The sequence below is a fragment of the Pipra filicauda genome, unplaced genomic scaffold (assembly GCF_003945595.2).
Source record: "Pipra filicauda isolate LSUMZ 115617 unplaced genomic scaffold, ASM394559v2 scaffold287_size946512_pilon, whole genome shotgun sequence".
Lineage (NCBI taxonomy): Eukaryota > Metazoa > Chordata > Aves > Passeriformes > Pipridae > Pipra > Pipra filicauda.
The window spans coordinates 476,031-500,531 of NW_024104406.1; the positions used below are offsets into that span (position 1 = coordinate 476,031).

The 24,501-nt window shown below is 49.8% G+C and overlaps 1 long non-coding RNA gene across 12 annotated transcripts; it reads left to right on the forward strand.

The window, feature by feature from the left end:
- Positions 1-5: 5 nt before the first annotated feature.
- Positions 6-24,031, forward strand: LOC113989312. 12 transcript variants are annotated; one of them, XR_005564126.1, is made up of 9 exons: positions 6-90; positions 1,046-1,914; positions 3,385-3,515; positions 4,306-4,390; positions 8,397-8,555; positions 9,495-9,656; positions 15,402-15,491; positions 18,208-19,890; positions 23,065-24,031. It is a non-coding gene; the product is annotated as an uncharacterized LOC113989312 (long non-coding RNA). The 12 variants fall into 12 exon arrangements; XR_005564131.1 differs by having other exon boundaries at positions 12-1,914; positions 23,065-23,129; positions 23,231-24,031; XR_005564128.1 differs by having other exon boundaries at positions 12-1,914; positions 18,208-18,961; positions 19,620-19,890.
- The last annotated feature ends 470 nt before the right edge of the window (positions 24,032-24,501 follow it).

The window sequence follows — 24,501 nt, forward strand, 5'->3', positions numbered from 1 at the left end:
CTTTTAGAGCACCTGTACTGAGAGGGAGAAGGTGGAGGAGCCTGTGTGCATACCCTGCTTCCCCTGCTGTTACACAGATTCTAAACACAGGTTTGGTTATTCCTACTATATGTTTATTTTTCCTCTCTGCTTTCTTCCTTTGAAGTACCTGCTTGTGTTCTCAATGAAGAACAGCTGAGAGATCAGGAAAATGGCTTAAGCATTCAGTGGGCTGGAAGCTGTTTGGATTTCAAACAGTGCCTGGGAGAGCTCTGCACAGTGCCTTGCTGCACAACCCTCCTTCTGTCACCGGCCGAGGTTGCCGTCCTTTGTTCCCTCCCTGTAACTCTCCAGAGCCTTCAAGGGAGGGAAAAGAAGGATGAAGGAGGTGACTTTAATTTCTCTTTTTTAAATCCCCCCAAGTCCTCCTTTAAAAAGCCACAGCACAGCCCTTATGGGCCATCTGCCTTTATTTCTCTCGTGCTCCTTGGCTTTGTTTGTTCCTCGTTTCCCCTCTGTGCCCCTTTGCAAACCTCGGATCCTCGGGAGCCATGAGCAGGACCCAAGTGCCACCCGAAGCTGCAGCTCCCCCTCTACAATCTGCCAAGGAGGAACTGCCCACAGGACACTCCAGCACAGCCTCTGGAGTTTCTAAAGCCATTTTTGTTCAGCAATTCCTGTTGTTGTTGTTCCTGCTGACCTCAGCGGGCTGTATCTTTTCCAAATGTTTCTGACGTTTCTCACAGGGTAATAATCTATTAATGTCACAGACAAGGATTCTGCTGACTTCAGTTTGGCTTCTGTTTCCCATTGGATGGGCTCCTCTCTTTATGGGGGAATGCCTCCAGCCAAAAAGAGAGGAAAAAAAACCCCAGCCCTGAGCTAAGTGAAACCAGGCCCGAAGGGAAGCGCGTTGCAGCCGCGTTGCCTCTCGCTGGCTTCTGTTCTGTGCTTGGGGATGTGCCAGACTCCAGTGCCTCCATGCTTTTGATTCCTGTTTATCCCCGGCAACATGATTGTCTATAATTATATATAATCTCCCCCTTGTTTACTCTTCTTCCTCCAGGTCTGAGCACAAGCTCGATGGCAACTCTCAGCTCCGTCTGCCGGGGCTGCAGCTCCAACGCTCCTCACCATCCTCCACCTTCTCCTCCAAAGTAACAAAGCCATTGGATTTCCTCCCACCCCTTCCCCGCGCTCCCCCTCCCCCTCGCTGGCACCGGGGTTATTTATACAGAATGTGGAAACAATTTGCAGGAAAGTGAACAATGTAAGCGGGAGTGAGGGAAGGGAGACAAGTTTGTTGTGCACACTGAGAGCCCCAGTGGTGAAACGCTGCTTTTTGGGGGGCTGAGAGAACAGACTGTTTTCCTTTCTTCCTTCTCCTCTCTTTCACCATCTCCCTCAGCTCTTTCCATCTTGCCAGAGTCGGGTCCAAACCAGAGCAACCAGATCTGAGTGCGTGTTTTGGAGGAGGTTCAGGTTGGATCCCTCCCTGCATCCCAGCCCCGTGAGGCGGTGTCTGTGTACTTAATCCTCTCCGAGGTTCTGCTCTCCATCGTTGCTGCTCCTGGATTAGCATTAATGAGGAGCATGTGTGCTCAGAGGTCCCGCTCCAGGCCCCCAGAGCTGCAGCACTGGGTTTAGACACAGCTACTCCGAGGAACAGTTCAGCTGAAACAGAACCATTCCTGGGAGTGAACGAGGCAGGAACTTTTTGCAAAGTCTAATTTCAGTCTTTCTCCCCTCACCCACTGAGTATTAAGTTTTCAGGACATCCCAGCACCTCGCTGGCTCCACTGTGAGTGTCTGGGAATCAGGAAGTTTACCTGAGTTCTGCTGGGGCTGAGGAAGCTGAACCAGCACTGACTCGGCACTCAGAGCAGATCTGGGATCTTCAGCTGGCACTCTGCACCATGAAGTCCTCAAAAAGAGGTAATCCCAACCCACACACCATTTGGGGAAGGGCCATTGGTGTTGCAGAGCCAAGGGAATGTTATCCCGGGTTGTTGGGGCAGAGCAGCTGCCTTGGCCACAGTGGGTGCCTCAGCCACTCCTCCCCTCCCAGGAGATGCAGCCTCCCTTCCCAACAGCCTCCAGACTTGGGATGGGATCTGTGCAGTTGTGCTGAGCTGGTAGGGCAGGGCCAGGGAGTTGCCAAGTGGGACAGCAGTTCCTCCCTAAACTGGGCACATTCCTGGCTGAGAACTGGTGCAGCAGATCCACTGTGATCCGCTGGCAGAGGGACAGGTGGAAGGAACATGTGGAGGGCTTTTCCTCCCTGAGAATCCATCCTCTCCACATTCCAGTTCTTCCTGCTCCTCCTCAGTCATTGTCCACACACGGAGGGTGAAGTTTCTGTGGGTGTTTGTTTGTGACATGCCCCATCTGCGCTCCCACATGGAATGGCAGGGATCTCTGGCCAGGATGGCCCTTCCAGAGCCCCTGGCACAGCAGAGACCATTCCAAATGCTGCTGCTGCTCCTTTAGCCAGTTCTTGGCTGGAATAACAACTCCAGGTGTGAAGGGCAGAACGAGAGGGAGCAAACACACTTTGGCCACCGATGTTTTGTGATTGGGGCAGTTCAGCTCTTTGGGCTCTTTTGAGTTTCACTGACTCTGAGAAGGGCCCAGGAACAGCAACAACTTCTGTGTTCTTTCCCCAGCCAGACACCAACACTGCACTGGGAGGCTGCAGCTGGGAGCAGGCAGGACCAGGACGCAGCAGTGCAGGGCTGGGGCCCGACAGAGCCGTGGGGATCCCGGTTCCCACTCCAGCCACACCGTGTCCGTGATCCACAACCTGTCTGCTTCCCATTGCCTGGCAGGAGCCTGGCAGTGTCTGCAGCCTGCCCAGACATGTTGCACACTGTGCTTGGCTGTCTGGCAAAGAGCTGGGATACGGAGAGTGCTTTGAATCCATCAGCTTCTGGAGAGAGAAGCCTCCCCAGTGCCTCTGGCAGCCCTTGCAGGCCCAGGCTGTGAGGACAGCACCTCTGGGTTGCAGGGCAATCTCTGGGCACCCCACTGAAGGCCTCAGGGCATGCAGACATTCCCAATCTCTTTCTGACTCCCAAGGGTCCTCCCTGACTCCTGGAAAAATGTAGCCTTGAGTTAAACTGTGTGGAGAGCTCGCATTAGCAGCACAGGTTTGGGCAAAGTGGAGGCTTGTAGCTCCTGTAGAGACCTTAAACTGCAGAGACCAGAGGGATCACAGTAATTTCAGGGAAGCTTGGTAATTTCAGGAATGCTGGTGCTTTTTCCCTTCTGGTTCTAAATGTTCAAATTCTCGTGAAAATATGAGAAAAACTGTCCTTGGAATGACTGTGCAGCTGAAAACATCACTGGCTTTTTGGAATTTCCTCTTTCATCTGGTTATTTTTTTTTTTTTTTAATTATTTTTAGGGTCTTTAGATGAGAACAGATTTGTATTCCTCTCTTCCTGCTGCTCACTTACCACCTGAAATCCTCGGCTGCTCCTTGCAGTTCCCACCACAACGGCGAGCGATATCCCGAGCGGAGCGTTGGAGCTCCAGGTGAGGGGAAGCAACAGCAGCAGATGGGCTTGTAAACAGCAGAGCTCTGGCTCTGCCACAGAGGCCCTGTTGGAGCGGGGAGGAGCGGGATGGTCGGTAAACACGGAGCCGTTTTCATTGTCTGGGCTGCAATGTGTCCGTGTGGGGAGGGGAGGGCGGCGCCGGCACAGCGGCCCTCGAGTCCTGGCACAGTCAGCCATTCCCAGCGCGACCTGCTCGTGTTGGAACTTGCAGCAGATTGGAGAAGACAGGAAAGCGGGGTACGTTTTCCAGCATCAGGGAATTTGTGGGTGATGAAAACAAGATTTCTAGCAGCCCTTTTGCGCTAGTCCTGGTTTCTACAGAGGTATCCTATGGTTTTCCTGCCCTTCTTCCCTCCCCTTGAATTCCTTCTGAAACTGTCAGTCGGAGCTGGGAGTAACTTCACTGATAGAAAATTCCCACGAATCACCCGAAAGTTTGCAGCTGGATGGAGGAAAAAGAAAGCCAGAGTAGAGTCCCCACTGGTGGGAGAAAAAAGGCAGACTAAGGAGGCTCAGTTCCAGAGTTTATTGAGCCCAGAGGGATTTCTAGAGACCACGTGGTGTCAGGTGCAGAAGAAATGAAGGATGATAACCAGCGTGGAAGAGCGGAGCAGCCCAGAACTCCCACAGCCCAGCTGGGCTCCAGAAATGTTGGAGAGGCTTCAACAGCACTTTAATGTGAAGCTGCTGGCCAAGAGCAGCCCCTCCACCTTGTTCTGTCAAGAAAAGGTCCTGATTCATGTCATGTGTGTTCTTTCCCTGGACAGGGAGACTCTGCAGACCCTGTGGAGTGCAGGAGTCACGGAGAACAGAGACCGATGAAAGATGGCTCCAGGCTGGGATTTTGGAGAGGTTTGTGCTTGATCCAGGGTTGAAGGGTTGGTATTTCTCTTTTTTTTGAGACTGGGAGAGGAGAGGTTACTGAGTCCTTGAGTCTTAATGTAAAATGATTAGAATCTGGAACAGATTCCAAAATAGACATTTAGGGACAACTAAATGCACAAAGCAGCTTGGACACCTATCACTGGAGTTCATCCAGTCCTGGATAAAGCCTCTGAAATAGGCAGTGCTTTAACAAAGTACGTATGTCTGGGGACTCAAAATACAAGGAAAAATTATGAGCGGAAGAGATAACACTTTCTCCATTTCTTAGAAAGGGAGAAAATGCCAAAAAGTTATTAATTTTATTCCCGAGACTCTCTCGGCTGGACGAGGATCCAAGGTTAAGGTGATCCCCATAACCTGACACTTGCAGAACAAGTGGGCTCACTGCATCCTGGCACGAGCAGTTCTGGCATTTCTAGGGAGATCTCTTATCCCAAGTAATAACCTCAGAGGTTAATTGGAGTCTGGAAATGAGTTTATTTGGTAGGTGGGCTAGAGGGGGTTTAATTATGTGTTCAGATCAGTGTTGCTTCAAGCATTAATTTTGCCTGGGAAAGGAAGGTGTAATGTCAGGAATGACACTGCTTAGACTGGGAGAGAGTGGGGGACTGGTGAGAGCCCGTGGCCTGGATGGCAGATGAAAATGAGCTCTGATTAAAAGCATCTCTTTTGTTTGTTTTGGGCCAAAAATCCCTGGGCTCTGTGTAAGGCCCAGTTCCCTCACTCAGCAGTTTCTGGACAGTCAGGCTGTCAGAGGGAATCTCTCTGAAATACACGTCTGATTTCTTTTTTTGGCCCTATTTCTCTTTTCTGCTTTGTGTGGTATTCTCCTCACAGCTTTCCAGAGCAGAGTTACTCTTCCACTTGTTCCCTTTTGCCTCCTGCTGAGTCAGTTCCTTTATTTTCCACCATAATTTGTACTGTAGTCACTCCCAGAATCTGGGAAATCATCCCCAGAAGTCTCCCTGTCTCCTGAGCTTACTGCCAGCTCTCCGACTAAAGCTTTTAATTCTTTGTTATAAAGAAGAATAAAAGGCCAGGAAAGTGCACCACTACACCCATTCAGGTGCCATTACCCTGTAATTCTTTCAAAACTCTGTGTGCATTTATAGTCACTGGGAAGTGCTGGAGTGGGAAGCCTCTGGACTAAATCAGTGTGAGCACATGAAAGAGAACAAGTCCTGCATGGGGCAGTGGGTTCTGGGCTGGGTGTGATCCCTGACTCACTCTGAGGGCTCAGGGAAATCACTTCCCTCCTCTGAGCATCTGTTTCCACTCCCCACCTCCAGCTGTGTCCCTGTTTGGACAAGGAGCTCCCTGGGACACAGCACTTCATGTGTGGAGATGGAGCCTCAGTCAATGGAGCTTGCAAGGAGCAGGGAACACAAACTGGGATGAAAGGTGTGTCCAGGCAGCAGGGCAGGATTCCCAGACACGGCTGGAACCCTGTGTGCTGGGAGCCATCGCTGCTCCCACTCCTTGGTTTCTCTCCACCAGTTCCAGCTGCAGTGGTGAGGTGAACTGGCACATCCCCAGTTCCACTGGGGAATGCTGTGAAATCATTAAACTCATTTTGCAAACTCCAGCAGTGCCCAATGGGATCATCCATCCTGCCTGGAACTGCCTCACCTCCCCACAGGTGAAAATCTCCTTATGGCTCCAAGCCTTTCCATCCCATCCCATCCCACCCTATCCCATCCCACCCCATGCCATGCTGAGCCTGCTCCAATTTGCCAGCAGAACAAGCAAACCCCTTTCCTCCCTCCCCCCTTGTCTGAGGAGGTGCACCCCCCCCCCCCTTGGCTTTCCTTCTTCTCTGCAGGCTTTCCCAGAGCCCCTTCCTCCCGTTGCTTGTTCATTCCCTGCACTCCATCCCATGTTTTGCCTTCCTCCCTGAACACCACCAACACCCCACAAAACCCCACCAACACCCCACAACCCACCACCAACCAATCCCATCCCATCCACACCCTATCCACATCACACCCCATGCCTGCTGACCTGCTCCAATTTGCCGCAGACAAGGCAAACCCCGTTCCTCCCTCCCCCCCTTGGTTCGGAGGAGGTGCACCCAGACCCCCCCCCTTGGCTTTCCTTCTTCTCCGCAGGCTTTCCCAGAGCCCCTTCCTCCCGTTGCTTGTTCATTCCCTGTACTCCATCCCATGTTTTGCCTTCCTCCCTGGTTGGATACAGCATCTCACTGGTCCTGCTTCACACTCTGAGCAGGGGTATTAGATGGATTCCCCATAGAGTACAAATTGAATGGAGAGAAGTGGCTGCTTTCCCAGCAATAATTTATCTGATTAAAAAAATACTCCCCAAACTCCCCCTCCTCCCCCGGTCCTAAACCCCCTCCAAAAAGCACATTGGCACCGGGGCTGGTGTTTGAACTGTGTTATTCAAATTGCTGGAAGGGGGATTTAGATGGGAAAATAACTGTCATAGGAGGGTTCTTGGGGGATTTTCCCCAGAGCATCAGCGCTGAAATTCGGAACATGGGTTGTTGTGTGGAGGAGGCAGAGAGTAAATAATTCTGAGTCAAGTGCCTCCGTGATTTCTGCCTTTGCCCTCATCTAACAAACACCTTGCACAGATGCACACATGGTGCTCACACACAGGTTTTCCCATCACACAGGTTCCATGGAGGAGCTGTTAGCAGGAACTCCAAAGCACACCAAGCTGCTCTGCTGCTCCCTGTCTCCTCTCTTTTCTTTGCCTTACCTCAGGCTGATTCCAAATGAAAGAAGGAATATGCTCCCTAAAATGCCTGTCTCCTTGTTTGTCACCTGCACAGGGTTCATTACTTCCAATGCAGCCCGGTCCAAGGCTGGTCATATTCTTCTTCCACCGGAGCCAACATTCCTGTCACAACTGGGGGATGGAAAAGTCACCCCAACATTCCTGTTGTAACTGGGGGATGGAAAAGTCACCCCAACATTCCTGTTGTAACTGGGGGATGGAAAAGTCCCCCGGCCCTTCTGCACCCGCTCTGTGTGTGGGGCTTGGCTGCTGCCTGTGTCTCTGTGGGCGGGAGGCAGGTACTTACATCCCATAGTGCTCCCAGTGTGCCGTGATTTACAACAGGAGCTCCTTCCTGATGCCAAGGGCAGGATTGCTGCTGACATCCAAACCATTCCAGAGCCCTGGCGTGGTCCCAGCTCCAAGGGCTGTTGGCTGATGGACGTTCCTCTGCTCACAGCTGGGTCTGGGCCACTGGGGGAAACGTGAATGGGCCCGTTCTGAGCTTTGCAGCCTCGGAGCATCCTTAAGCCAGTGGCCAGGGCTCAGGTTTCTCTGCTTTTTGACAGGAGTGCTGCTCAGATGAGATCTTTCTCTGCTCCTGGAGGATTTACACTGCCACAAGTCCTCATTTTTTCCAGATGTTTTACCTAATAAATCAAGGAGTCTCATCAGAGGGTTCGGATCCAAAAGCTGTTACCATGACTTCAAAGGCACAGGCTGGAGTGGAAAGAAGCAGAGCAGACATTTTATACCACTCTGTACTCACTGATTTTGAAAATACACTCTGCTTTCAGGAATTTTTTCCTGTGGATACCAAAACTCTACAGTGATTAAATAAAATAGTGCTGTGCTCCTTCAGCAACCTTTCTTTCAAAGGATGGAGCTGCAGGACCCAGGGGCTGTGCACGGCTGGCAGGAGCCAGGATGGGGTTGGTCCTGAGGGGAGCTGAGCTGTGCCAGCCCCTGTCCAAAATCAGGGATCGGTAGCTCAGGTCTGAACTCGCTCCATCTTTTCAAGTCAATACTCAGCTGAATATTTTCTGCCAGTTTAAGCTGGTCTAAGGGATTCTCATGTAAAGGATTCAGATGTTCATCTTCAGATGTTTGGGAGAGCAAAAGACAATAAGAGTTATGTGGCTGCAAAATGTGACTGTGACTATTCAGACTGGTTTGTTCCTTGATCAAGAATGTAACTTTTTTTTTTAATGTAGTGAACCCTTTCTTTTCACAGTGTCTACATGGTGTTGTTTTCTTTCACTGCTCCATTTCTAAAGATAACTGCTCTGTGTTTGGAGAAGCTGTTCTGTCTTTCCAACCCCTTGACAGCATGGGCTGCTGAACAAGAACATAGTGAAGGAAAGCAGCTGATGAAAGAAAAGCTGTTCCTGTGGTAGGTGAGCAGCAGAGCCAGAGGACTGGCTTTTGGTTCCCTGCTTTCCCAGAGCGCCAGCCTGGCTCCGGCTGCGCTGGTGCTGCCCATCAGAGATGCCCAAGCTGGGCTGTGTTCTGGCAGCAGTGCCAAGGGGAGCTGCTCCTCCTCACCCTCTGCCTTGTCTTCCTCTGGATCCCACTGGATTTGGAATCACAGAATAGTTTGGGTTGGAAGGGACACCTTCCACTATCCCAGGTTGCTCCAAGCCCTGTCCAACCTGGCCTTGGACACTTCCAGGGATGAGGCAGCCACAGCTTTGTCTCATCTGCCTCCTGAGTGTTGTCTGAGCAGGACTGAGGGGATGGTGCCAGGCAGGAACAGGCTGCTGGGGCAGGAGGGAGCATGGCCTGGCTGTGGGGAGCCCCTTTGGCCATGGAGAGGTGCCCAGGTTGAGTGTTGAGTCTCAAGAGAGGATTTGGGCTGTCTCCTGCAGCAGAGCCATGGAGAGGGAACTGGGGGTACCTGCAGCAGGGGATGCAAGCAGAGACTTTGGCTTGTGCTGTCTGAGGGTTCTGGGATGTGAATAAGTTGTCACTTAGGGGAATTGGGGACTGTAGCTCTTAGAGAGCTGTGAAAACACTGTGCGGCCCCCAGGAAGCACTGTAGTTCTGTAAAACAGACTTGGGATGTGAATTCACTCCTGCTACACTGTAGTTTGTACTTTATGGGTCCCAGGAGCAAGAGACCATTTGGTCTTGCAACGTGTTTAGCCAGATCTTAGGACATCACCATGGTGGCCCAAGGGGTGGATGTTCCAGAGGAGGGGATGTCCTGCTGCAGCCCCATGGAAGGGAGAGCCAGGGACAGATCCTGTGTTGTAATGGACTGAAAAACCACCTCCTCTAAATATTGACATTCAAATAACTGTCACCACGATACTGTTTGTTCCTGCCACAGGCTTCAGAAAAATTGCTGCTTGTCTTCCCTCCCCCACAACGCTGAATCCCAGCACCCCAGACTGTCGTGACTGCCGGGGATTGGTGACATCTCGAGTGACACGTGTTGGAGCATCAGAACAGAGTGGGAGCAGCACAGCTTGGCTCCGGGAGCCAAAAATAGGTACTATCATTGCTGAGCTGAAGCCTCCCTTCTCCTTCCCCACCCAGCCCTGCCTCTCTGGCACATGCAGCTCGTAATCGTGGTGTTCCCGCCGGACCAAAGGAAAACCACATTCCTAAAGCAAGCAGGGCGTTAAGTAGTGGCCATGCTTTGGAGGCAGGGAATGTTATGACACGGATCCTAAATTAGTGAGCATCAGTGATGATGATGGTTTGCAGATTTCCCACAGGGAATGGGTGTAGAAAGGAGCACGGCTCATCTGCTGCATTGCCATGTGGAAAAGCATCAGAGACACACCATAAAATAGGGAGTGTGAACTCCTTTCACTGGACAGCTGCTCAAATCCTTGTAATTGAATGACTGAGTGATGAATGTAGCACGTTGGGTTTTTCTCTGGATCCTTCCTCTCCTTTATTCTGTAGCTCTGTGAATCTCAGTCACGCTTTCACCTGGGTTTTTCAGTCTGCTCACTGGAGTATTTGTCTTCTGCTGACCCCCAAAAGCACCATTTCATTAAAAACCCTGACTGTTTGGGAAGGGTGACATTTATTCACAAAGGTAAGGCTCTTTGAAGGTGTCTGCTCCTTTGGTAGTGAGTGATTCAAATGAGTTCCCTTTCAGCATTCCTGTCTCACTGCTCCCAAGGCCACACAAAGGAGGAGGGATTTGCAGGGCCGTATAAATCAGGGTTTGTTACAGGGACGTCAAACACAACTGCACCATGGGGTGTTAATGGTGAGCAGGTGAGGAGTCAGAGCAAGTCAGAACCAAGGAACAAAAGCCACAAAGCTCCTGTGTCTGGCTCTTGATGCTTCCCAAAAGTGCAGTGTCTGCACACTCCTGCTCTGTGCTGGGAAAGCTCGGGGTGTTACACTGATCCATATCACAAAGTGCTCCAGTACTTGGATGAGTAGGTTTGGTGGGAACATCTTTGGTTCTCAATTTCTCCCATCAGGAGAGATCTAAATGAAGCTGTATGAGCACATGTCCAGCCCAGGTCTCTTCCCAACACCCAGCTCACTCTGCTGGATTCGTGCTTGGCAGAGGCACTGGTGACCAGGCCATTGGACACAGGTTGGATTAAACTTCCACTGGAGTAGAGGAAGAAAACTCCCAATCTTTGTGCAGGCAAATGGGAGTTTCCTCCTTTTCCAGCAATTAAATCCCAGTGCTGACTCCACTGAGTTCCTGAGTGCTGGAATAAGAAGTGATTGGGGGTTTTGATGTGCAGCCTTTGGACAAGGGGCCAGTGCTCATGCTCTCCCCCTTCTTCAAGTCCCATGAGCATTTCAGGTTTCCAGAGGTTCTCACTTGCTCTTTCCATGCCCTGCTCATCTTTCAGACTCCAGGCTGCAGGATGGACCATGAGTCCTGAAGGCAGGTTTGTGGGCACAGGGTGTGTGGGGATACCTGGGGGGAGTTTTCTCTCCCAGAATGATCTCACAATCTTTGCAGCTTCCCAAATACCTTACAGTCCAGGAGTGAAGCTGAGCTCAAACCAAAATGAAGCTGTTAGAGCTTTAAAATGGTCCATGAAACTCCCTTTTACAGGAGGAGTTCAGGGCAGTGGAAGGTTTCAGGGATTGGATGTGGCTCATGAGCCAGGATCTGGGATGAGCAGGGGTCCCTTGGACAGGCTGCACACACGTGCCTGGGCATGTCCTCGAGCACATACCACTGTGGTTTCTGGACTAGTTTTTGTTATTTCTCAATATTCCCACTAATATTTAATGTATTTCTCTTGGTTGCTGGTAGTTTCAGCAGTGAAAGTGCTGACTCTGATGTCCTTCTGGGACGTGACATTGGCTCGGGACAACCCAACAGTTTTTGTGTGGGCTTCCAAAAAATGTTCTGCCCACTGGTCTCCAATCCCAAGAACATTCCTGGCTTCTCTGGTAATATCCTTAAGCACACCACTGATAGATTTTTGTGTAGATGAATGACCTGACAACTCCAAATATTATTTATTTTCCAGGATTTCTGGGTCACTAGAGTGATGGGTCAGGGAGGACTGAGGTGCAGCTGGATAATGCCAGATCCCAGCCAGTGGGGTTCATGTCTCCCTTCCAAATCAGGCCAAGCACAGCCCTGCTCCTCCTCCTCAGCAAAGGGGCTGTGTTAGGAAGTGGGAGCTGGGAGAAGGGGGAGTGTTGGCTGGATCTCATGGTTGTTCTCTGGAAGGTTTTAGTGATCCTTAGCTTCCATAAAGGAAGGCACCTCCTGGAGCTGGGAGAGGTCCTCGCTCAAGGAGCTGAGCAGGGCCAAGCTCAGTTGCAGCCCTGGAGTCCAAGATTCACCTTTCTCCAGCACATTACATCTCTCTGAATCCCAGGGTTAGATGGGATACTGGGGAGAAATCCTTCCCTGTGAGGGTGGGGAGGCCCTGGCACAGGTTTCCCAGAGAAGCTTTGGCTGCCCCATCCCTGGAAGTGTCCAAGGCCAGGTTGGAAGGGGCTTGGAGCAACGTGGGATAGGGGAAGGTGTCCAGGGGATGGAACAGGATGAGATTTAAGGTCCCTTATAACCCAAACCAGTGTGGGATTCTGTGATTTTCTGAATCCTCTCAGTGCCCTCAGGCTGCCCCTGTTATCTGATGTCCTCTTTAACCTTTTAGTTACAAAATAGAAGCTTTTTTGTGCCAGACCTTCCCCCCTGGGTCCTGAAGAGGGATCACTTGTTTAACAGTGACACTGGGAAACACCACAGAAGTGTTACTGTTCCCTACTGCAAGAAAGAGGGAGACTTAGGGCTGGATCCAAGCAGACATCTGAAGGGACATTTACACAAAACTTAGTTACCTTAGTCCAAAGTCCTGATCCTGAAAAACCTGCTCTCAGCTTTCCCTGCTGCAGGAGCTGCCTCTGCAAGGCACACTCTCAATTCTGAGCATTTAACTTCTTCTTCTGCCCTCTCAAAGGCACTCGAGGGTATGTCTTCCCAGACAGACCTTTCCTGATGGCAAGACTGGTCTTCTCCCTAAAATAGTTGGATCAAAATGACCTTGGTCTGGTGGAGGAGGGCGGTACCTTCTTCCACTGCCCCGGGGTGCTGGTGGATGCCCTGTGAGTGCAGTGCAGTCCTCAAAGCAAAGTCATGTCTTTTTACCTTTTCTAGAACAGGCCAAATGACCCCCAGGACGTTACCCAGGAAGCATCCTGTGTTCAAGACCAGCCTTGAAACTCCTCCTAAAGCTCCTGTGAGGGTCCTTACCCTGCACCTCTTGGGAACAAAGAGGATTTATTTGCATGACTCTTCAGCGTCTCCTGCCCAGGGATTTGTGTGTTAACTCTGAGTAGCATCATTACCTCGCTGGAGTTTGGGGCACCAGAGGGTTCCAACCTGCACTGCAAATAGGGCAGCCCCACTGGCATGAACAGAGTCCATCTGGAGTGTAAACAGTCTGGTTTATTAGGGAATTCACCTCTTAGCAGTCACAGGAGTAAGGACAGAGAGGTGTCACTTCAGGTTCCTCTAGAAGGGGATGGGGAGAGCAAAACTACACCCAGCTAAGACTGTAAGCAAAGACTAAACTACCTCTAATTGCAACCAGGGGAAACACTCGAGCAGAGAGCCTAAAAGTGCTTTACAAAAAGTCTAAAGGAAAAGCTTTTTGTACAAGATTAATCTTTCTGCCTCACTGGGGTCAGCAGTGGGAGTGCAAGGAGAGAATTCAGCACAGTCAGCACCGGTCTGTAAAGATGTATGTCCAGCTTTGCATTTCATCCTGTTTATCTGGGGCTATTAATTAGCTCCTTTCAGTTTTCCTGGGAAGATCTGTGTGTTAGGGCAGCTGAACACTCCTAAAGATCTGTCATTGATTGCTTGGGCAGCTAAATCGGGTCGACAGTTCACTACTCAGAGGTGTCTTAACTTTGCATCCTTTTCTGCTGGGGCAGGAATTCCAGGGATGACTTCAATCTTCTTGTAATGTGCTTGTACTCCTTGCTTTCCTAATTTCATGCCTAGGTATGGCATTTCCATTACAAAGGAGCTGTGTTGGTTGAGCTCTGCAGGTCTGGGTCTTTCAATAGCTGATCAGAGCTTCTGGTCATGTGCTTCTGCTCTTTTCCCTCAGAACAAAACATCAGCTACTCAGATCCTGGGCTATCAAAGCCCCTGGAACAGTTCAAGTGCCAAACAGAGCCCCAACGGCAGCCTGAGGAATGATGTTTCCCATGGGGGCTGTGGAATATGCACAAACGTATGGTCTGTTTTCCAACGTGCCTGTCAGAGCCCTGCTGGTGCCTCCAGCAGAGAGAAATATTTGGCATAGGCCATTTCCCCCCAAACTTTACTGCTTGCAGGAAATAGAAAGTGTTCTTTTCCAACCTATTTATTTGTGTTTGACTGTAATCACAAAGGGTTGTGCTTTTCCCCTTTCTCTGGTGACCCATGGGTGTCCACTGCTGTCAGTTCTGCATTTCCTCTTATCTTTCACAGAGCTGGGAGCCTTTTCACCCCTTCCTCTGGTGTCAGCTGTACTCCACGTAAAAATTCCATATGGGAGATGAGCTTTAAGGTGGGTGTGCTCCATTCAGGTTTACTCAGCACCGTGGGCAGCCTTCCCTATTTTTTGTTTGTAAATCCACATTCTCTTGTTCAGGTACCTGGGGAAGGTGTTCTGATGTGAGCAAGGCCTTCCAACACAACTATATGTGCTGCTGACTTTCCAGACCATCCATCCCTTTTGCTGCCTGTGTTTCCCCATACATTTAACAAGGGATCCCTTTGGTCAGAGGGAAGGTCCCCAGTGTAGGGGCTGACTCAGAGCTGTGCCACTGCTCAGTTCCAAAAGTCTGCAGGTGGCTTTTGGGGGAGTGTTAATTAAGTTCCTAGCAGTGCATAAGTTGGTGTTCAACTTTAATTAATTAATATCCATTTATCTTTCAGGCTGTGGTTTGTACCCTCCTGCTGCAGTGTCACCCCACCCGCCCCAGGCCCATGAAATCCAGACAGGGAATGTCCACACTGGAGCTGTGTTGGCATTCCCATGTTCTTGATCACAGAATCGTGGAATCCCAGAACCGTTTGGGTTGGAAAGGACCTTAAGGCTCATCCAGTCCCACCCCCTGCCATGGGCAGGGACACCTTCCCCTATCCCAGGTTGCTCCAAGCCTCCTCCAACCCGGCCTTGGACACTTGCAGGGATGGGGCAGCCACAGCTTCTCTGGGCAACCTGTGCCAGGGCCTCCCCACCCTCACAGGGAAGAATTTCTTCCCAATATCCCATCTAACCCTTCCCTCCTTCAGTTTGGTGTCAATTTTAGGTGAAGTGCAAGATTTCTTGGCTTTGTCACATCTAACAGGGTTGGCATCACTCACCTGCCTCGATGGAAAATTAGTAAAACCTTTCATGTGTCAGAACTGCCTGTAGCCAGGAACAGGAACAACTTCATCTTTCTGGTGTGGAAATTGCTCACAGTAAGGGATCTGTCCTGCTCCATGTCCGAGTTCCCACTGCTCCCTGTGCACAGCGGGTGCTTCTGCAGGGGGGTTCTGGAGGCTCCACACCCCGTGGGCTGCTGCATTTGCCTGAAATTGGATGCAATTAAAAAAAAAAAAGTGAATAAGAGAACAGTAGTGTTTTTGAGGTATGTCTTTCAGTGGTAGTGTTTCACAGCTTTCTTTCCAAGCTAAGTATAGCCCATGAGCGAAAACACACATTGACAGCAGTAGTAGCAGTAAACATGAAAGAAACGTCAGTGATACTATTCCTTGTCTTCCCTTATGCTGCCTTGTCCAAAGGCAGCGCTTCCCAGAATGTCCTGGCAGCCTGAGAAGTGGTGGACACCGCAATGACACCCCAGAGGAGCAGCTGAGTGCTACTGATTGCTGGTGAGTGGGTGGGAGGTCAACAGGAAAACACCAGACTCCCGTCTGAAAGGACAAACCCAGCAGATCCTGGAGCAGCCATCAGCCTGAAGGAGGGGTTAGAGGCAGATTGCAGCCATTTGGGACTGGGAAAACATGAGATTTGTGAGAAACCTTTTCTCCCTCTGTCAAACCTCTCTTATTTGTTGCCTGCCTCAAAGGGCTCGTGGCCGAAAAATGCCACTGCTTTGCTTCATAGAATCTAAATGTTCCAATGGCACAGACAGAAACCTCAATCTCTGCTCAGCCCTCACTGTAGGTGTTGGAACACAGAAGGAGGGTCTTTTTGACAAATTGATTTCTGTTTAACACCTACACTTCTGTGCTTTCAGAAATGAAGGGCACTTCTGATAACTTCTCATAGCCTGAACTTCTTTCTCTACCAATTCCCCATTTTTAGCAATGTAAATTTGTTCTGAGCATCTAAATTCCCTCCAGTTTTTGGTAGTGATCTTTTTTAGCTGTTTTCCTTTGGAGATGTGAAGGCACCTTCCTTGTGCCAAAAATGTCCATTGCCTGTACAGCATGAGAGCATTTTCCTCTGGGATTTCCCTGCCAGCACGTACCTTCCACTCTGGGAGGAGGAAATGCCATTTCAACCCTTGGTCCTTCTAAGAGCATCCCTCAAAAATGTGTGTTATTGGAGGGGGGGCAGGTGGAGCAGCAGCCTGAGCAACATGCATTGTGGTGGTCCCTGGTCACTGGGAGGTGGATCAGCACTTTCACCTCTTTTTGGGGCAGAGATGTTCCAACCCCCCCAGTCCCTGTCGGTGTGAGCTCACAGCCTTTCCTTCCCCACCCTTCCCTCTGCTCCGTTCGGGATCTCTGAGAGCCTTTGTGTCTCACTTGGACACAGAGTCACATTCTGAGCTCTTTGAAGCACATTTCATATTTCTTAGAATCAATAAACTTCACAGGCAGTCGCAGAAATCCCAGGCAGTCAATAAGTCCCGTCAGGCTCCCTCAGGAGTGAAAGCAGAGCGTTGTAAGGACATTTCTTAGGGAGCTGCTGTTCAGGCATATTTGTTGTTTCAATTAGTCTGATTTAGGGGCTCAGTCAGGGGCTGCAGCCTGTAGCACTCACACTGTAATTTGATTTCTAAAGCTGCCGTTCAGGTACTAAGGGAGTAAAACTGTGTGGTAAAACCCCAGTGTGACAGCAGCTGTGGAGATCCCAATATGCCTGTCAGGGAGATCCAGGGAGATCCCAGGGTTCACCATCACCTGCATTTCACATCCCACATCCCATCGGAGCCCTCCTGGCTTTGATCACCGGTCCCCTGGGAGGAGCATGGAAAGGTGGGAGAATTACGGTGTTTTTCCAGACCTGTTCCCCTGAAGGGATGTTTAAACAAACAACAAGAAAAGAAAGTCAAATGAATGTGTGTGAGAAGTGCCAGACTGGCAGCTCGAGCGAGTCAAACTTCACCTGTGTGAAGGCTGCCCATGTTTTATGTGCTGGAGCTGTCAGTGCAGCACCATTCCTCGGCACAACACGTGTTCCTTGCTTTTCAAACTGTCCCTGTGTGCCCACGTTGCTCAGTCCTGCAGCTGAGAAGGAGTCAGATGGCACTGATGGAGGTAAGGAGCTGGGCTGCTGAGCACTAGAAAGGAATGTTGGCTAATTGGCCCTGGTTTTGGAGATGCTTAAAAATTGCAAGAGGTTAGAAATGATTTAAAAACAAAATATATGCAGAACGAGTCAAGGCGTAGCTCTGCTTTCAAACTAGAAACTGCCTGGAACAAAGCTCGTGTCTCTCCTTAGGAAATGAGGGCTGTGTCCCTGTTGTTGCTCCCTGGGAAGAGGCCTCCATGCTCTCTCTGACAGCTACCTCACCAAGGTCTCCTCTGGACTTTCTCAGCACTCCCAGGTGCTGCAGCACAACCTTTCCTGGCAGGAAGGGGCTTTGGGAGGCACAGACCCTGTGGTGAAAGTCCCTCAGGACTCCAGGGTCCTTCAGGGGCACCTTATGAGCCTGGGAAGTGGCAGCCCCATCTAAACAAGGTCTCGTTATGAAAAGTTTAATTTTACAACTGTTCGAGCTTGTCCCTCTTTCAGATGGCATGGTAAAAATGAAGTATGATATTTCTTCCATGAAAAATCCACTATATTTATAGGAAATTCCTTCCCTGCATTTGAAGGGGTGATGAGGTTTGGAGGAGAATTCCAGTTAGAGGAAGCAGAGCCAAAACTATGACTTTAAAGGGCTGTCTGAGAGTGCACGAACAAGATCATTCCAGGGATTCTGTTCCTGTCCCAAGCTATTGTCCAATGTCTTTATTCTTTCCTGCTTCTGCAGCTCCTCTTCCCTGTTGTCACTACATCATAGCAATGACTGGTTTTGAACTGTTCAATTAGAGGACTAAGGTAATTTTGTTCACATTTGCTATTCTGTCTCTGTGCCTCCAGTTCCTGCCATTCAGAGCATAGGGACACTTGAGCCACTCTTTTCAAACAGGGGCCCCTGGAATCATTATATCTGTATATTCAGTTTTAAACACCCACAGTCGTGCTCTGAGATACAGGCCAAGAGCAAAGGACACTTGTGGGAGTTGTAGGTGTTGACACAACAGTCAAATCTATTTGGTCTCAAGCTTTATGCTTGGACCTGCTCATCTAACTCTGGCTGATCCATTTGTGTCTCACACGGGTCACGTGGCTTTTTCTTTCCATTTCCAGGAGTCCCCAGATGCAGGTGACCAGCCCCCTGACCAGCTGGTGGGTACCAGAGCTGGAGAGGGATGACTGTGTTCCATAGCCCTTGGGAAGGGTGCCTTGGCCTCCTGTCAGTGAGTGCAGGGTGTTTGGGCTGTGTGTGTGTGTGTGGGAATGAGGAGCAACTGCCACGTGCCAAGAACGAGGGGAGCGAAGGATTCCCACCATATGATCCCACAGTGAACTTTTGATCCATCAGCTCATCTGATCCACCTGATCCATCAGCTGGGCCTTTCAGGTAACACACAGAAAAGGGCTGTGCTGCTGTTGGTTCTGAGGTTTGTCTGTAAGGTGTGCTGGGCTCTGCATTTTCCAGGCATCCTCTGCTGCTGGTCTAAGGTTGTTTCTTTGGTTTTCCAAACCCAGAGGCAAATGACTGTTTCTTTGTGCTAAGCATCAATTCTCTTCTTTTTTTTTATCCTTTCTCCTCTCCATGGTTTTCCTCTCCATTTTGAATTCTCTCAGACTGCTGCAGTCTCACTTCCCTGAGACTTACTTCCTGGCACAGACACCAGGAGAAAATGTGATGGTGTTTACAGAGCACTGGGACTTGGGAGATGTGAAATGTGGACCTGCTGCTCTACCTCTGGTGACTCACAACACCTCTCTGTGGTTCTGCTTTCCTGTCAGGATAACCTGGACTAAAACCTCTCTAGGGAAAGGATTTGCTTTCCCTGTGTGATCCTACGGTGTCTAATACAACAGGACCCAACCTCAGGTAAGACCTTTAGGCACTCCCATTATATGAATGAGAACAAGATTATTGGTGTCAGTAATTAACATTCTTGTGGGATTGTTGGAAATGCTTTGGGATAAACACCACCTGGAATCCTCGCCTGGCTTATGTGGTTTCTGAGCTGCAGAGGAGGCTGATCCTGTTTGCACGAGAGGCCATGGACCATCTGTCTCCTCTCACTGGATGTGCAAAGTCTTTCAGGCCAAAGATGAGATGCAGTAGCTCAGGGAGACATTGGGACACTTGAAAAGTGAGGGCACATTCTGTGGGGAAGAAGAATGGAGACTCAGCGGTCAGTGTGTCCCCAGTAATGATCTCACCTGAGAACAACACTAATGGCAACCAGCAAACCAGAAAAATACCACCCACAGTGTCACTGAAAACACTGTGAACGCCTGTGGCACAGTGTCACCCCAGGACAGGCTTCCAGAGAGGAATCTCTCCCTGCTTACCTGGATGGCAAAAATCCCATTGACTGCAATGACATCAGGATTTCCCCTTGAGTGTTACCTGGGTTTCTCTCCTTCTGGAGAGAAGAGCCATATCCCACATCATTATGCACATCCTAATACCAAATAGATAATTCTTTTCCTTTAAACTGTGGATTGGATTCCAGTAAACCCTGCATTTTGGATTCTAGGTTCCCTCTATCTAGCTCTGCAATCCCTAAATAAACAAACATTGGATTAGACCTCAGCAGCTCCCTCCCTCAGACACAGAAGGCTTTAAAAGCATTTCACACCAACTGCCCTGCTCGTGTTTCAGACTCCGTTAACCACGGATTCAGGGAGCTCCATCTCCCAAACTTCCCAGGGAGCTCACCTCAGTGATTGGAAGGTCTGCCTCCACCTGTGACCCTCTCTGACTCCAGCGAGGAGCTGGAATTGCTGTTGACATCAGGAATGACAGAGGTACGTGCTGGGGTTGGAGGGTTTCTGGCACAAGGCCTGCTAACCCAGAATTTGCTCGGCAAAGTCCGGAGGGTGACTTTTAACCTCAGAGCAGTTTGCAAAACCACACCTGTGACCAATAAATGTGAAAAATAAATGAAAAAAAATAAATCCAGCCCCTACTGAATGATGAAAGCCAGCACACCTCGCTGGGCTCTGGTGCTGGAGTCAGTGTGGAGATCTATACAGGAATAATTGAACAGGTCATCGTTGCCAGGAGTTGTCCGTGGACGGAGCTGATGCCTCACACATGGGGGAGGCAGCACAGCAGGTTAAACTGAAGGGATCTCATAGTTCTAAGTCTTAAACTTAATGAAGCACATCTTTATTTGTGCTGCAGCCCCTTCTTCTCCCCAAATTGCCTTAACTAGCTGCTAGAGGATGCCCAGTAATGGAAAATTCTCTGGATAACAATAAATTGGTGTAACGACTCAGTGTCACCTCACATCCTGCTAAGCAATAGAGAAATCACGGTGAGAAAAACAGGCACAGCCAGAGTGGCACTGAACAGTGGAATCCTAATTCCATCACCCTTCTTGTGGGCCACAGATAACCCAGTGCAATTTACAGCCGCTCTGAAGCGGCTCCAAGTCTCAGCAGGAGTCGGGAAGGCTCAGTGTAGCCTCGGGACTGAGGAGTCACGGAAGATCAGGGGAGTTGTTGTTCCATAACCTTGCCTCTGCACCAAAACCGGTGGGCTGGTCTGGAATGGGAAGCACTCCAAGCAAAACACGACGTTTTAATCACTGAAATGAAGGTCCTCCTCTGGATTTCTCTCTGGAGAACTGTCTGTCTCTGATGATCACGCACAGACTGCCAAAGAAGGTAAATTCTGGATTTAAATCTGTACATCACCACTGTGTGAGTGACACCAGTAAATCTGGGCTGTAAGGCTGAGATATCTCCAAGAAGAGAGAAACACTTTTTCCACTTAAATGACTGAGGTAGAAGAAGTAAATATATTGTCTCCTACTACTGAAGGGCGAGGAAATCATTTATACACATCTGTTACACCTTTGCAGCCTAACAGTGGTGGTTTTTTCAATTCAAGAGTCCAAAAGTTTAGAATTGCCAACATTAAGGTGGCCCGTGTGACTGTAATTTGTCCCTTTTGTGCATTTGCATTATGATCCAGTATTTAATTGTGATTAGATCACACGCTGTTCTTTCAACAGGTTCCCGGCCTCGCTCGTTCTACAGAATAGACTGTGCTCACCAAGCAATAACTTTATTTTCTCCTCGCTGTTCACTGTGTGGCCTGTGCTTTATTTACAGCACACTATTCAAATATTGTTCTGAAGACAGATTTATTCATTTCCTCCTGAGCTTTTTCACGGGACTCATCACTATGGTATCCAAGTGCTTCACAAACTCTAATTCACTTTCCCAACGCTGGAGTGAGAACTGGTGTTGTCCTTATTTTACAGACGAGGAACTCGGGCGCACAGACAGAATAATACAAAAATCTCTTTTCATTTTAGAGATCTAATTAGAAATACTCGATGGCCTGATTTTGTCAGAAAATAGAACATGGTGAAGCATCCAGTTGAGTCAGAACTTGAATACATTCTCAGCTATTGCAGATTTATCTGCAAGTGCTCTTCACTTCTGCAGATCACGCTTTAAAATGTCAGCCCAGGCACCTGGGCAGTGCTGACTGCACAACTAGTACAGTTCTGGGCAGGCTCTCTTTAAGGACTGAGGCCCTTTTCTGGAGCAGCAGTCACCCCTTCCCACCCACAGTGCTGTGCTTGCTCACTCCACAGTTCCTCTCAGGGTGCATAACATACCTACATCTGATTTTTACAGCAAATTAAGTGGAAGTTGTTGAGGCACTTGCCTGGGTTCCCTGGCCTTGGTTCAGTATCTGAGCCAGGCTTATCCTTCTGCACTGGCTGCCTTTATCCCGGTGTTTGATAACTGGGGAGTGTGTTCCTTTGCAGCCTGACTACCGTTGTTTTAATAAATATGTATGTCTTTTCAATCTAGAGATACCCTTAGAAAGCCCAGCAATTTAATCCTGTGCTGACAGGGATGCAGGCCATCAGCAATGTGGAAACACTCCCTGTATGAGGGATGTAGTGGTTGGCACACGCTCCAGCACTCAGAGGGGACGAGGAACGTTCTCAGTGTGTGTCAGACACCTGCTGCCAACAGTTTTCCAGTTGCTCTTCATTCCCATTCCTAAATTCTCACCTTTCTGCTCTGCCTCCCTCCCTCAGTCTGTCACTCCCATTCCTACATCACTGCCCCTAGTGAATTCCCTCTTCCCGTTGTCCCTGCTGCGTCCCACACGCAAACTAGGGGTCCTCCTCCCTCATCCCACTGCAGCTCTCCCATCCAATCCCTGTGCCCAGCAAGTTCTTCCTCAGACACTGTATGGACAGCTCTGGGTGCCCCTAAGCTGCGTGTTCCTCCTCCCGGAAATTCTCTCCCATTCCCACTCTGTTTTTAATTCTTCTCCCAACAGCCTGGCTTCCAGACTCTTCCTTATGAGCTTTGCTTTATCCCTCCCTCCAGGCAGACCTGTTTTTCCTTCCAGCTCCTTGTTCCCTTCCACTGCCCTGGAGAACCTGTGTCTCTCCAGACCCTCCATGCCTGCCAACTTACCTGTCCCAAATCCAGTTCCCGTCCCCACTGTGTGTTACTGAAGGAGCTTCCTGCTCCATGTTTCCCCAGAGGACTGGAAGGACAAGTTCCCTGCTCGCCCTTCCTACCTGCAGCCTTGGCATGGTCCAGAGCAGCAGGGAACTGGAAGTGCAGGTCCAGCTCTGACTCCCACAGCCCTGGGCTGAGATGAGGATGGAACTGCAGGGCAACGGAAGCACTGGGAAGCCTCCACAGAGCACCAGTGGGATTTTCAGGGGGGTTTTCACTGTGGGGCTTGAAGGAACACCTCTGACAAGGTGACTGTTCTCGTCTACAAATTCGACAATCCCTGACAGAAAGAACAAAAGGGGAAAAGTTTATAATTTAACCTGAGGTACGAACATCAGATGCTTAAATTTCAGCACAGCAGTTGCTCTGGCCCTATTAAATGCGACTGAGGGTAGGATTTTATGATGGGAATTCCTAACCAGCTTAATAGAAGTTACACTACCAGTCCTGCCTTTTAATCACTGCTTCCATTTTCAGGATAAATTGCAGCTGGTTGCTGGTAATCCTTGTGGCATATCAGATAGCAGCGTAACTCGGCAAGGGTAAGGTGGAGAAACCCAAACATCCTTCTGAGGAGGTAATTATTCCATTGTGAAAATGCTCCGGGATATTTTTAGTGGCCAAACCCCCTGTTTCCTGACAGAAACATAAAATAATGAAGCAAGTTTCACAAGGAGAAACGCTTCAGACACCTGTACTAGCTGGTGCTTTGCAGTCACGTCAGCGTTTAATTCGCCGCGCGCATCCCTGTGTCCCTGTGCACGGCCAGCCCCACACCTGGCTTTGGGGCACCGTGGGCTGTGCCAGCGCCGCCTTGCAGAAAACCCTCTCCACCAACAAATCTGCAAATCCCGCTGGATCAGGGGGAATTTCACGGGAATATAGAGCTGCCTGCAACAAGAGGGACACCCTCGCCGCACGCACCGAGGTTATCGAGGGAAACTTTCCTTAGCGGGAGTCATACACCCGGTGTAAAAGCCTGGATTTTTTGGGGAACAAATGATTTAAAACTAGTTTTAGAACATTTTGCAACACATTTTTGTGGGGATGTACCCTCGTTTCATGTCCCGCAGTGCCCCAGGGGTCCGGTTATCTCCGGGTTACCTCGAGCACTGGTCCTACATAATTTATGTCCTGAAAGAGACGATTCAATTAGTCAACAATAAAATGAGCAAGGACAGCGTGTGCATTGTAAAAATATAATTTAGTGGGCAACAAGCTGAGATGGAAAAATATAAGGGTACACTCCATATGATTAATGAAGGAGGAATGTATATTTATAGCTCTTATTGTATCCTTTGTAAGCAGAAGGATCCGACAGTAGGACTGGAACCGGCTGGTAACGATGTGGCATTCCAATGATTGGGATTTGAATGGCAAATGCTGTATAAAACTAATTACCCCCAGGAGGATGAAAATACATTTCATTTGCCTTTTCGGAGCATGTTTGGCCTTTTCTTCACGTTTATTTACGCTCGAAAAACACGTTTATTAGGAGGGGCGACATCCCAGACGGAGCAGCGGAGTTACCCCCCAAGAAAACAAGTTTCCACAAGTTATTTTTACACATTTAGCGCGATTTTGGTTTCCTCGGTCGTAGTGGATTGCGCTTCCCAGCAGCACACGGCGTAGGGAGTTCTCGCTTCCCACATCCTCGGGCTCGGCACACAGCGAGGATACCCGGATTGGTGCCGAACCGTTTGCTTTCCCCTGTTTTCACACGCGAAGCACACGCAGGTCCCGCAGCCACGGCGGGGCTGGTCCCGGAGAGGGGAAAACACAGATTTATGGCGTTAAACCCCGGGAACTTTCGTGCCCCGATCGCTTGAAGGGGAATGGGGGAAGCCCCGACGGTGCCCCTGAGGGGAGGGCGGCGGCCCCGCCCCCGCGCGCGCGCAGGCGCCGTGGCGCGCG